This window comes from Bos taurus, chromosome 11 (genome assembly GCF_002263795.3).
Source record: "Bos taurus isolate L1 Dominette 01449 registration number 42190680 breed Hereford chromosome 11, ARS-UCD2.0, whole genome shotgun sequence".
Lineage (NCBI taxonomy): Eukaryota > Metazoa > Chordata > Mammalia > Artiodactyla > Bovidae > Bos > Bos taurus.
This window is the reverse complement of record NC_037338.1, coordinates 63,271,694-63,283,944: the sequence shown is the minus strand read 5'-3', so window position 1 is coordinate 63,283,944 and position 12,251 is coordinate 63,271,694. Positions and strand designations below refer to the sequence as shown.

The window sequence follows — 12,251 nt, the reverse complement described above, 5'->3', positions numbered from 1 at the left end:
AGAAGCGGCCTGGAATTAGTCACCGAGGAGGTGAACGTGCGCAGAGTGACAGGCAAGAGGCTGCGGAGGACCCAGGCAGAACCTCGATGATGGGGCCCCCACGGGGCTATCCCCAAACTTGAGGTCTTATCCAAAGTGGGCTCCTGCAGCTCCAGAGGGAAAAGGCTGAGCAGACGAGGTACGGCCACCAGGGGGCGCCGCCGGTCCTGGGATCTCGGAATCGAATCTGGGGCTGGGAGACGCAAAGCCGCCGGAGGCGGGGTTGGCGCAGTACCTACCTGCTTTCCCCGCAGGATGTTACTGGTGAACAGCAGTGGCAGGTATCTCCCGGGCAGCTGCTTATCCGTCTGTATCTCCCACAAAACCAGAATCCCGTGAAGGCGGTGACTGTGTTTTCATTCCCTTACTCCTCCAACTGCACGTGAGTTCCCTCGTCCCACCTTGGAAGGGGGCGCGAGGCGTGGGGTTGCTCAGGCTGTGGAGAGCTTTGAGGCCCCTGGATGAGATATCAGATCTTCACTGCAGTGGAACCCAACCGCTGGCGGAGCTTGTACACTTGAAAACTTTGGGGTAGACAATCTACGACTTGGGCAAGAAATAAAACTGGGTCTCAAACTTCTTAATCTCAGGACCCCTTTATGCTCTTAACATTACTGAGAAGCTCAGAGTGTTCTGTGTACCATATTAGAAATTAAACTGAAATTTTAAAAGTATTTACTTTAAATTGCAATAATAAATCCACTACCTTAACATATATTTTTAATAAACACCTGTATTTTCACACACAAAAAAGTGAGAAGTATGGCACCATTTTACATTCCTGCAATTTTTAAAAATGTTTAGCTTAATAAAAGACAGATGGTGTCTCTTATCTGCTTCTGGACTCACTAGCAGACTGAGTTTTCCAGTGAAAAGGGCAAATAACATCTTACTGTGAAAAGTTTTCATTTTGCAGACCTCCCATTTTGATATTAAGTATAAATTAACTACAGTGTAATTTTTGGATAAGAATTGGGAGGCTTTTTGTAAAAGAAACGTTGTCTTAGGTGCAGGCTGACGGCTAACGGCCAGGTTGCCTTAACGTTCACCACTGGGAAGACGTGGCCTGCGGTACCAGAAAGCAGAGTCTTAGCCGGTGTAGATATTAGTGTGTCATGTGAGAGTCAGGACTCTGTTGCAGCTGGTTAGTCACTGTCTGCTGTTCTCAGTTGCAGGGGGCAGAATGGTGGCCAGACCCCCTCTGTGAGGTCAAAAGCATATGAGAAAATTGATCGTTTTCCTGATTCAGATACTCTGCTAACTTTGAACCCATTTGGGGGTTCTTATCAATCCAAAAATATTTCAAATATTTTTGGTCCCACTCACCTCACACTTGTTAGAATCTCTACAGTCAAAAAGATAAGAGATGGCTGTGGGCTTCTGTGCCTGCCTAGTTCATCCACCTCTCCTTCTGCCTCCGCTGCCATCATGGTGCCTGTAAAACAGCTTGTTGGGGGCGGGGGGGTGGGGGGGGTGCAAAAAAAAAAAAAAAAGCAGGTCCTGCAGTTTACTCTGAACTGTACCCCTCCTGCAGAAGTGGAATCATAGATGCCGCCAATTTTGAGCAGTTTCTTCAGGAGAGAATCAAAGTGAATGGAAAAGCTGGGAATCTGGGCAGCAATCGTATCAATCCAAAGACACAAAAGCAAGATCACTGTGACTTATGAGGTGACTTTTTTCCAAAAGGTATTTGAAATATCTTAAAAGTGAAAGTGCTGGTCCATCAATCGTGTCTGACTCTTTACATCCGCCAGTCTCTTCTGTCCATGGAATTCTTTACCAAAAAATATTTGAAGAATAATCTAAGTGATTGGTTACACACAGTTGCTAACAGCAAAGAAAGTTACGATTTGTGTTACCTCCAGATTACTCTAGATGAAGATGAGGAGGAAGATGAGAATTAAAACTCAGGATCTAGAATATTTTGTGTATTTAAATAAAAAAGGAAACCCTTGTGCATTGTGGGTGGGAATGCAGATTGGGTGTAGCCACTATGGAAGACAGTATGGATGCTCCTCAAAAAATTAAAAATAAAACTACCATATGATCCAACAATCCTGAGTATATATCCAAAGAATATGAAAATAGGATCTTGAAGAAATGCCTGCATTCCCGTGTTCATTATGGCCTTGCTCACAACAGCCACGATATGGAAACAGCCCATGTATTTCTCAACAGACAAACGAATAACGCGGCACATATAGACAATGGAATACTATGCAGCCATTTGCAACAACGTGGATGGACCTTGAGGGCATTAGACAGAGAAAGACAAATACCAGATGTTATTACTTAAAGATGTAGAATCTAAAAAAGGCAAATGTCTAGAAACAGAGGGTGAAATTGTAATTTCCAGGGGCTGGGGTTGGAAGGTGGTGGGGAGATGGGGTGATGTTGATCCAAGGGGACAAACTTCCAGTTATAAGATGAATAAGTTCTGGGGAATCTAATTTATAGCAATAGTCTTATGTATAGACTACAGTTAATAATACCATATTGTATACTTGAAATTTGCTAAGAGAGTAGATCCTAAACATTCTCACCACAAAAAAAGAAATGCTAATTATGAGATATGATGGAAATATTAACTAAAGCTCTGATGGTAATGGTTTTGTAATATGTAAGTATCGAATCAGCATGTTGAACACCTTAAACTTCCAGTGTTATATGTCATTTATATCTCAATAAAGCTGGGGGAGGGGGGAACACCACCACAGCAGCCCCAACATCTCCATGCCCTAGGCCTGCCCCGGGATCGGTGTGGAATGCCCCAGTGTCAGTGAAGAAGCTATGTGGGGAGACTTCCAGAATCAAGTAACAGATAAGGAAAGCTCCTTTCAGTTAATTCCCTCCAGGGACACCTAACCAGGGTGACAACCAGAATCATCGGAGGAATGGCAAAGGAATAGTGATTCCTGGGCCCACCTCACATAGTCCGGGGCGGAGGCTAGCTCTTAAAGCTCCAGTTGCACTCTTGAGCTGCCAGGTTTGGGAGCCGCTGCCTCCTCTATCGCCATCTACCTATCCTACAGAGCCCTCCATCTGTAGGCACCTTGGGATCACTTGGGGCATTTATTCATTTATTTAGGAACCTCATATCCTATAGTCCATGGGGTTGCAAAGAATCAGACATGACTGAGCAACTTCACTTTAGCTCTGCTGGGTCTTAGCTGCAGCATGTGGGATCCAGTTCCCTGACCAGGGATTGAACCTGGGCACCCTGCATTGGGAGTGCGGCAGAGTCTTAGCCACTGGACCACAAGGGAGTTCCCCAGCTCAATCCCTAGAGAGTCCAGTAACTGGAGATTAGGTAGACCTGGGATGGGCCCCTGAACAAGCTGAACAAGCAACTCAGTTCACACTGCCGTAAGTGGCCCTGGATCAGCCTTTGTCTGGAGGGTTTTTGCAGCCTGTGTGTTACTATCTGAGTGTCAGAAAGAGATTTTAGGGCCCAACTCACAATCAGCACAACCTTTGCCTTACTTCCCTTATCCTTTGAACAATCAGATCCCTTCTTGGGAATGGAAATTTATAATCCAGATTTTATAAATCATTTGATTTGAAGGTGACAGTCTCCCCTCCCTCCCCCCAATCCCAGAAAGGTGCATTCCAAGAAGATCCTAGTCTTTTCAAACTCCACCCAGGCTCCAAGCACCACCGGCTCCCTTCACCACACTGGACAACCATCCTGCTACTCTGCGCCTATGTCTATATGTATACACATCCATCTTTCCAAAGAGCCAGGCTAAAGGTGCAACAGGCAGGAAAAATGGGGGGACAGATTTATGAACTCAGCTTTCTTCATACCAGGGGCCCCACTCCCACCTTCTCCAGCTCTGTAGAGGATATTTTAGTCCCATCACCACACACAAAAAAGAAATGCTAATTATAAGATATGATGGAAATATTAACTAATGCTCTGATGGTAATGGTTTTGTAATATGTAAGTATCAAATCAGCATATTGAACACCTTAGTTTCATCCAAGGAAAAGAAAAACTGTCAGAAGCCCTCGAAGTGAAATTCAAAGATGCCACTTTGTTATTTTGATTATCTTGAGCTGAAGGCACTTAAAAAACAGCAAAGGCAGGGAGAAGCTTTCCTCCCCTTTATCTGCCTAAGACAGACCCTCCAGAAGGAACTTAACTGTCATAAATCCCTTCCCGGGGAGTTTCACCAACCAGGGAAGATGGTCACAGGAGAGGACACTGGAAGTCCACCCCACACTGAGACAAACATTGTCAGAAACTATCACATCTCCCATCTGTTCTTCAAAGGCCCATCCACCTTTCTCCTAAATTGCCCCTTCCCTATTAAGAAGGTAGATAAACTCTCAAATCTCATCTCCTTCCTAGGTTTTCTTTTTTCCTGTGATATCCCTGTTGATGTCATGTTACAAGTCAAGAAATATGTATACCGTTCCTCTTGTTGGGCTTCCCTGCAATTCATTGCAAGAATTCGTCTGCAATGCAGGAGACCTGGGTTAGATCCCTGGCTTGGGATGATCCCCCCTGGAGAAGGGAATGCCTACCCACTCCAGTATTCTGGCCTGGAGAATTCCATGGACAGAGGAGCCTGGCAGGCTATAGTCCTTGGGGTCACAAAAAGTCAGACAGGACTGAGCAACTTTCACTTCCTCTTGTTAATCTGCTTGCTGTAAATTGATCTCATAGACCCAGCTGTTGAACCTAGGAGAGTAGAGGGCAAAGTCGTTCCTCTCCTACATCCTCCTCCATGTCATCTTTCTTTCTTTTCTTTGAGACCGCATGGACTATAGCCTGCCAGTCTCCTCTGTCCATGGAATTCTCTAGGCAAGAATATTGGAGTGGGTAGTTATTCCCTGCTCCAGGGGATCTCCCCAACACAGGGATCGAACCCAGGTCTTGTGCTTTGCGGGCAGATTCTTTATCATCTGAGCCGTCAGGGAAGCCCTTTTCTTTCATCAGACCATGCCGAGTTGTCTGCTAGGTGTTAGAGATACTAAGCTGAAAGTGGAACATGGGTCAGGCCTCAGGAAGTGGCGAGGAGGGACCTGATGCTAAACCAGCAGCTTTGGGGAGAGCTCAGCCTGCTCCCCAGGATCCTGGCCCATCTCCATGCACTGAGTGGGGGAGGGTGCGAGGAGTGACTGAGGATATTTCTGGGAAAAAGGATTCACCCGTGGCAACTTCTCAGCACCTACAAGAAGGGCAATTTCAAGGACAACACGCTTCTGTGTCCTGGAGTGCCAGCATCTTTGTGAGCACAGGCTCTTCCGTTCTTCGTATTATGCCCCGCATGCTCTGTAGGAGGCACTGCTGTTGTCTCCATTTTACAGACGAAGAAACTGAAACTCAGAGAGATGAATCAGCTTGCTAAATGCCTCAGGAAGAGGCGCTGGAAGCAAACCGCAGCTCTGTCTGACTTCAGAGCCCTTTTTGTAACAGCTCTAGAGAGACAGGCTTCACTGAAGGAGCTGGTAAAAACGGACTGGGCCGTTTCCCCCGCACCTCAGTGGAGCCCTGAAAACACCAGGTGTCGTCAGCAGAGCTGGCAGCTGGGGGCCCCCCTGGTGTCAGTCGTGTTGGGAGGGGCTTTGGGGCAGCTGTGGAAGACGGCGCCGGTGGCCTCAGCAGTCCTGGTGGGCAGCCAGCCGTCCCCTCATGGCACAATAACTGATATTTATTGGACACTTACCGTGTGCCAGACACCGTGTAAGTACTTAACGTGGATTAACTTATTTAATATTTACAACAACTCCCACTTTTACGGATTAGGAAACCGAGGTAAGGCAGCTTTCTCGGGTCAGCCTCTGATAAATGTGGAGCCAAGATCTGAACCCAGGCACGTTGACGGCTGGCTTGTGCGCTTCAGCTTTGCTCTGTTGAATGTCCTGGGGGCGGAGAAGGGATTTAGTATCTTGACGTGTTTACTTACGGGTAGTGTGCCCAGGGAAGAAGAGGGCCAGTGTGTGCAAAAATGACGACAATACTTTGCACTCCCTCCACCAAGAGCTGAAGTCCGTTTCCCACTTCTCAAGTTAGGCCTGGCCTCCCGACTCACTTTGACCAAGAGAATGTGGCCACAGGAGACGGGCCGGTTCCCAGCCCAGGCCTCCAGAAGCCTCGTGGCTTCTGCTCTCCCCGTCCGTGGAATCTCGCCACTACAGCAAGAAGCCTGGGGTAGGCTCCCCTGCTGGGTGAGAGGTACTTGGCCCGTCACCCTGTCACCCTTTCACCACAGCGGACAGCCTGCTAACCACCTGATGAGCGGATGAGGCTGTCCTACGCCATCCAGCGACCTGCCAGCTCACCACAGACACAGGGCCAGGCCCAACAGAGCCAGGCTGGACACTGCCCCCACTGACCCACAGAGGCAGGAGCTAATGAGTACACGTTTCTTGTTTTCAGCCACTGGGTGGCTTGTGGGTAGCAACAGATACAGCAGAAAATACCCCAAACAGAAGGAAGCTATGAAGTTGGAGGAATTCCCACCAGACAGTATGGGTAAGTGGAAACCCCTCAGGCAGGGAAAAGAGATTCACAGGAAAGGGAGCGGGGCAGGGGAGCACCTGCCTGGCTCCTCAGAAACCCAGCACCCTCACCTCTTCTGGCTTCCATCGGGTGGGGGAGGGGCCAAACTCTCCGGAGAGAAACTCCAGGAGACAGGAAGCTGAAGCAGTAGTCTGCTCCTGTGTGCTATGTGTGCGGGGGTGAAGGGGGGTGGGTGTGTCTGCAGTCAGTGTGAGGTGGCCACCTCTTGGCAGACGTGCTGGTGTTGCTGTAGAGCAGAGAGAACCCAAGACAGTCTGTGAACCTGGGATTCTGGGCACCACCGATGCCAAGCTCCGGCTGTTCCCACAAAGTAGCTCTGATCCAGACAATAAACTGTGTGAGCCTAACCACAAGCAGCAGATATAAGAATAAGGAAAAGCAGGAAAAGGGGAGAAACATTTAGTATATATTCATACGAGGAACAAGAAAACTTGGGGCAAATTGAGATAGAGGGAATGGCCACTGGGGTGGGGGGGCTAAAATAACACTGCTGTTCAGACTACAAAAGGATGCCCTTGGGATTAAAGCAGGGGAAAAAGGATTTAATGATACTCAGTAAATATTACCAGCATGTAAAATCTACATATTATGGTGTAATCACGCTTTTTGGTGATGATATTGGTGATTTCACTTGCCCACGTTTTAAAAATCACCCTTCTCGAACGCCTTGAGGATTTTAAAAAGAATCAAAGCTTTCAGGTAAGGGATGGTGCTGTATCCATACAATTTCAAGCGGACTTTGAGAATGGGACAAGAGTTTTTCTTTTAAGTTGGACCCTTCCCGGGGCTCTGGGCCTGGGCCCGAGCCTGAAACCACAAAAAGCATTTCCCAGCACCCTTGCGACGCCCACCTTGAATTCCCTTCCTGCCAAGTTGCCCCGAGTTTCCCAGACTTGGGGAAGCCACTCTCCTCCGCCCGACTCCGGAGCCTGGGGGTGGGGGCGGCCGATCCCCTCCAACCGCGCGGCCGCCAGAGGGCGCTGCTCTGTCGCCGGGAGCGCCGCGGCCGCCTGGGCGTGTGGCCTGGCGAAGGCAATTTTGTGTTGTTTAAATGCCAGCATTGATTGCTCACTCCTTTCCCAAACATGTTTCCATTTTACCCTGTATCTCTTCTACGTGAAAAACTCAAGAACAACAACAACAAAAATGTGTACTTTAGTTCTAGTTCCAGAATAAGTATAAGGGGTTTTACACGAAATGTAGTTTTGTTCCAGAAGCCTCTGGGACCAGGGCAGAGCAGCCAGCAGGGGCTCTCCGGACGCTGCTCACCGGTCAGGGCAGAGGCACGTGGACACAAACCCACCGAACCTCGGCCCTGTAAATGCTCTCGCCAGCAACCCACCAGCCCGCAGCTTTCCGCTCCGGAGGACCGGTTCGTTTCCGGCCAAGTTCAGAAGCTGGTGGCCGAAGAGGGTGCCGCGCGGGACCGCGGAGGAGCCAGCCGGGGTCCGGAGCAGGCGGCGGGCCCCGGCTTCCCGCCCGGCGGCGCCCGGGGAGCGGAGGCTCGCAGGCGGGGATGGGGATGGCCGGGGGACACGGGGGTGTGGATGACCATCGCGCACGGGGCAGCTGTACCCGCAAGGGTGAAGGCGGGGAAGCAGCGGTAGGAAGACGAGGAGGGGGCGCAGAGGGAGAGTCCTGTCTGATGGGGGTGGTGGGGATGGCCCCGCCGGTTTGGGTGGGAGCCTGACGGCCACAAATACAAGTCCTAGGCAAGAGACTTGAAGACAACGTTTGGCTGAGGGAAGGTGTCTAGGAGAGAAAGCTCCTAATCCTGGAGTGGGGGCCGGGGCGGCGGCGGCAGCGGCGAGCGGGGAAGGTGTCTGATTGACAGCTAGATTCTGTTTTTCAGACCAGAAAAAAAAAAAAAAAAAATCCCCTGTCCCCTGGGGAGATTTCTCAGTCACTTTTCTCCTGCAGGAAACTGCTTCTTGTTGGAGCCTCCTGGGGCTGGCAGAGTTAAAATCCTTTAACCCAGGATGCCTTGGGCCTTTTGTTCCGCTCTGACAATGGAATTGGGTGGAGGGGGCTGGGAAGGCAAGGGGCTGGATCTAGGGTGTATCCGTGGGGTGGAGGGTCTGGTGAAGCTGTGTTCAATCACACGGTGAAAAAAAGCAATTTGGTCGTATGTGTGTGCGTTTTCGGCGAAGGTGTAAGGAAGCCTAAGGCACGGGGCACCAGCTCGTTAACACATGTGGCTGAGTGCCTGCTGTGTAGCTCAGCAAACCTTTAATTACTCAGGGAGATCTTCCAAAACTAGAAACTCAATTTTGGTCCCTGAAAGGTTGGATAATGGGTTTTTCTTGCATCTCAATCCAAGGGGACAGATCTCCCACTCCCCTGGGCTCCCAGATTCTTCTAGATGTTTTGGCTTCTAAAACTGTCCTCCCATGGGACAGACAATGCTTAGTTAAAGACACTCAGACACGTAAACCCTTCAAGCATATTAATCATTTGAAATCATTGCTTTGAACCTGTCATGTCCTTGATTCATAATCATCGGTAGCACCCACTAACTCAAAGGACTTGGAGGGAGGCATTCAAGGCCTCTCACCATGCTGACTTTTCTCCTCCCACCCCCCACCTGCTTCCTCCCCTGTAGCCAGCCTGGCCTCTCACTGCCCCCTTGGTGTATCTTGGCTTCTCCAGCCTATCTCAGGCCCTGCAGTTGCCTTCCTGGCCATCTAGCTGGCTACTTCCTTCTCCATTCAGTTCTGGCTGCAGTCAGTCAATATACATTTACGGAGAGCCACCCACCCCTACCCCCACCCCACCATGTGCAAGGCATGTTCTGGCCCTGGAAATATATCAGAGACCAAGACAGATGCCTGCCCTTAAAGATTTTTTGCCTTAATGGAAGAGAATAAAGCCAGACAGTTTCACATGTTGATAAGTAGCTAATCAATGGAATAGAGTAGGGATGGGGGTAGGGTTAGTTAGTGCTGCTTTATTTAGCCAGGAAAGGCCTCTTTAAGACCTTCTGAGCAGGAAGAACTCGAAGCAGAAGGGATAGAGATGCAAAAGCCCTGAGGCAGGAATGCACTCCATTAAGTTCAGGAGATACCTTTGAAGGCCATTGTCACTGGAGCAATGTGAACAAGGACATTTCGAGGGCTCTTGAAATATAGGCAAAGACTAGACCATCATATCCTCATGGGTCAAAATAAGCAGTGTGGATTTTATTTTGGTTGCAGTGGGAAACCTTTGGAGGATTTTAAGCCAGGAGAAGATTCCACTTACTCTTTAGAAAGATGGCTCTGGCTGCTTGGCAGAGCAGGGACTAGAAGCAGAGGAGAACAGTAAAGATGTGGTTGCAGATGTCCTGGCAAGAGCAGGTAACGGCAGGTTTGTGGCTATGGAGATGATGAGATCTCTGGAGCTATCACAAGGATGACTTTCATTTTTAGGATAACTGGATGGACAGATTGCCCATGTTGTGGGGAGGGGAATATCAGCAGTTCTGTTTTGGCCATGCCAGTACCTATCAGGTGTCAGGGGGATATGTGTAGACAGGTTTGAGTCTGGAATTCAGGGGCATCTCTCCTTTAGGTTTAAATTTGACATCTAGCATATGGATAGTATTCAAAACCATGGGCCTGGATCATTCCATTTAGAGAAAATGTAAAGCTAGAAGTGAGAGAAATGAGACTGAAGCCACTCCAACATTTAGAGATCTGGTAGAGGAAGAGCAAGCAAGCGAGATTGAGACAAATGGCCTGCGAAGTTGGAAGAAAACCAGAAGATGGTGATTCTAAGGAAGCTGAGCAAAGGAAGTATTTCAAGAAGAGGGATATATCAGTCAGCTGTTGCTAGGTAACAAACAATCACAAAAATCTCTACGGCATATAACAGTAAATATTTTTAATACTTTTATTTATTTATTCTGGCTGTGCTGGGTCTTCGGTGCTTCACGGGCTTTTCTCTAGTTGCAGTGTGCGGGGTTCTCTTGTGAAGCATGGGCTCCAGGGCACACGGGCTTCAGTGGTACGGCTCCCAGGCTCTAGAGCACGGGCTCAGTAGTTGAGGCACATGGGCTTAGTTGCTCCACAGCATGTAGGATCTTCCCAGGCCACGGATCGAACCCATGTCTCCTGCACTGGCAGGTGGATTCTTTACCACTGAGCCACGTGCTATTTTATGCACACATCTGGCATCAGCTGGAGGTCAGCCAGGTGAGGCTGACCTTGGCTGGGTCTAAGTCTGCTCTGGATACATGTCCCTCATCATCCTTGCACGGACAGGGCAGCTATGGCAGGTTATCCCCTGGTGATGACGTTGGCACAGATAGGCAGATGGAAATGACTCCTAAGGCCTAGGCTTGGAACTGTACCATGTCACTTCCTCTCTCATTCTGTTAGCCAAAATGGGTCATATAGTGATGTTCAAAAGTCAAGGGGCAAGAACATATATTCTACCTCTAGTGCAAAAAGGGGCAGCGAAGTTACATAGGATAAGAACACAGGGAGGAGTGACAGGAATTAGGACCAATAATTCAATCTACCACAGAGTAGTCAAAGATGTTCAGTACCACTGGGAGACCAGATGAAATAGGGATGTAAACTGGCCACTAATTTAGCCAAGATGTCAGTCACTGGTGTCCTCATAAGAGCCATGACAAGGGAATGGCAAGAGAAAGGCCTGACTGGGATGGGTGGAGGTGAGAGGGAGGCAAGGAAGAGAAGTGTGAGTTGTGTAGACAACTCTCCCGGGAATATTTGCTCTGCAGAGGAGCCGGAAAATGGTGCAGCGGGAAATTGGGCTAAGACTAATATGTTTTTAAATTGAGGGATATTAAGTCCTGTTCGACTGCAATGGGAAGGTTAGAGTAGAGAGGAAGAAATATTGGGTTGACCAAAAAGTTCCTTTGGGTTTTTCCATACCATCTTTTTGGTATGGAAACTTTTTGGCTAACCCTATAGCTGAAAGGAAGGGAAGATGTGTGCTGGTGAAAGGGGAAGGGGCCCAGGGCACAGATGGAGGGGTTGGCCACAGATGGGCGGAGGGAACCCAGAGCTGGGGACATTCTGGTGGCTTTGGTGGGAGGAAGTGCAGGCGGTTGGTCTGTTTGTACCTATTTTCTCTATGAAGGATAGTCAGAGGCCAGATTGAGAGCGAAAGAGGAAGGGGTGTTGACAGTATGCAGAAGAGGAGAAAGTGTGAAATTGTTGCATCAAGAAGAGGGAAAAGGAATTTTTCTAAGAAATGGTGGTAGGACTGTCAAATACCCATCAGAAATTTACGGCCATAAATGTGATGTGAGCCCATTCAGAGTAGCTGGGTAGTTTCTTCAGCAGTGTGCAGCTTCTCTGTTGCAGGTATGAAGTAAGCAGTTTGATTTAACCACAGCTGGGTTTTCACCAGGTGAATGCAATGGAGAGAGACTGCTGTAAGAAGTTCAGAGTGTTTGCAAGGAAGATTTCCCAGGCCAGATCATAGAACCTCAGCTGGCTGATAAGACCTGAGGGAAGATAAATAGTGAAAAAACAGTACAGCGATGGACTGGAGGTCTCAGGTGGGAAAGATGGTGGAGTGGAAGGACCGGAGTGAAAGAGCTGGCAGGCTGGCAGGTAGTAGGATCTTTGAATCTGAGATTTAAGAGATGGTCCCCAGTGGCTCAGTGGTAAAGAATCCTCCTGCGATGCAGGAGACCTGGGTTCAATCCCTGAGTCAGGAAGATCCC

The 12,251-nt window shown here is 48.8% G+C and overlaps 1 pseudogene; it reads left to right on the top strand.

Moving 5' to 3' along the window:
• Positions 1-1,467: 1,467 nt before the first annotated feature.
• On the top strand, positions 1,468-1,943 carry LOC100295066 (large ribosomal subunit protein eL22-like; annotated as a pseudogene).
• The last annotated feature ends 10,308 nt before the right edge of the window (positions 1,944-12,251 follow it).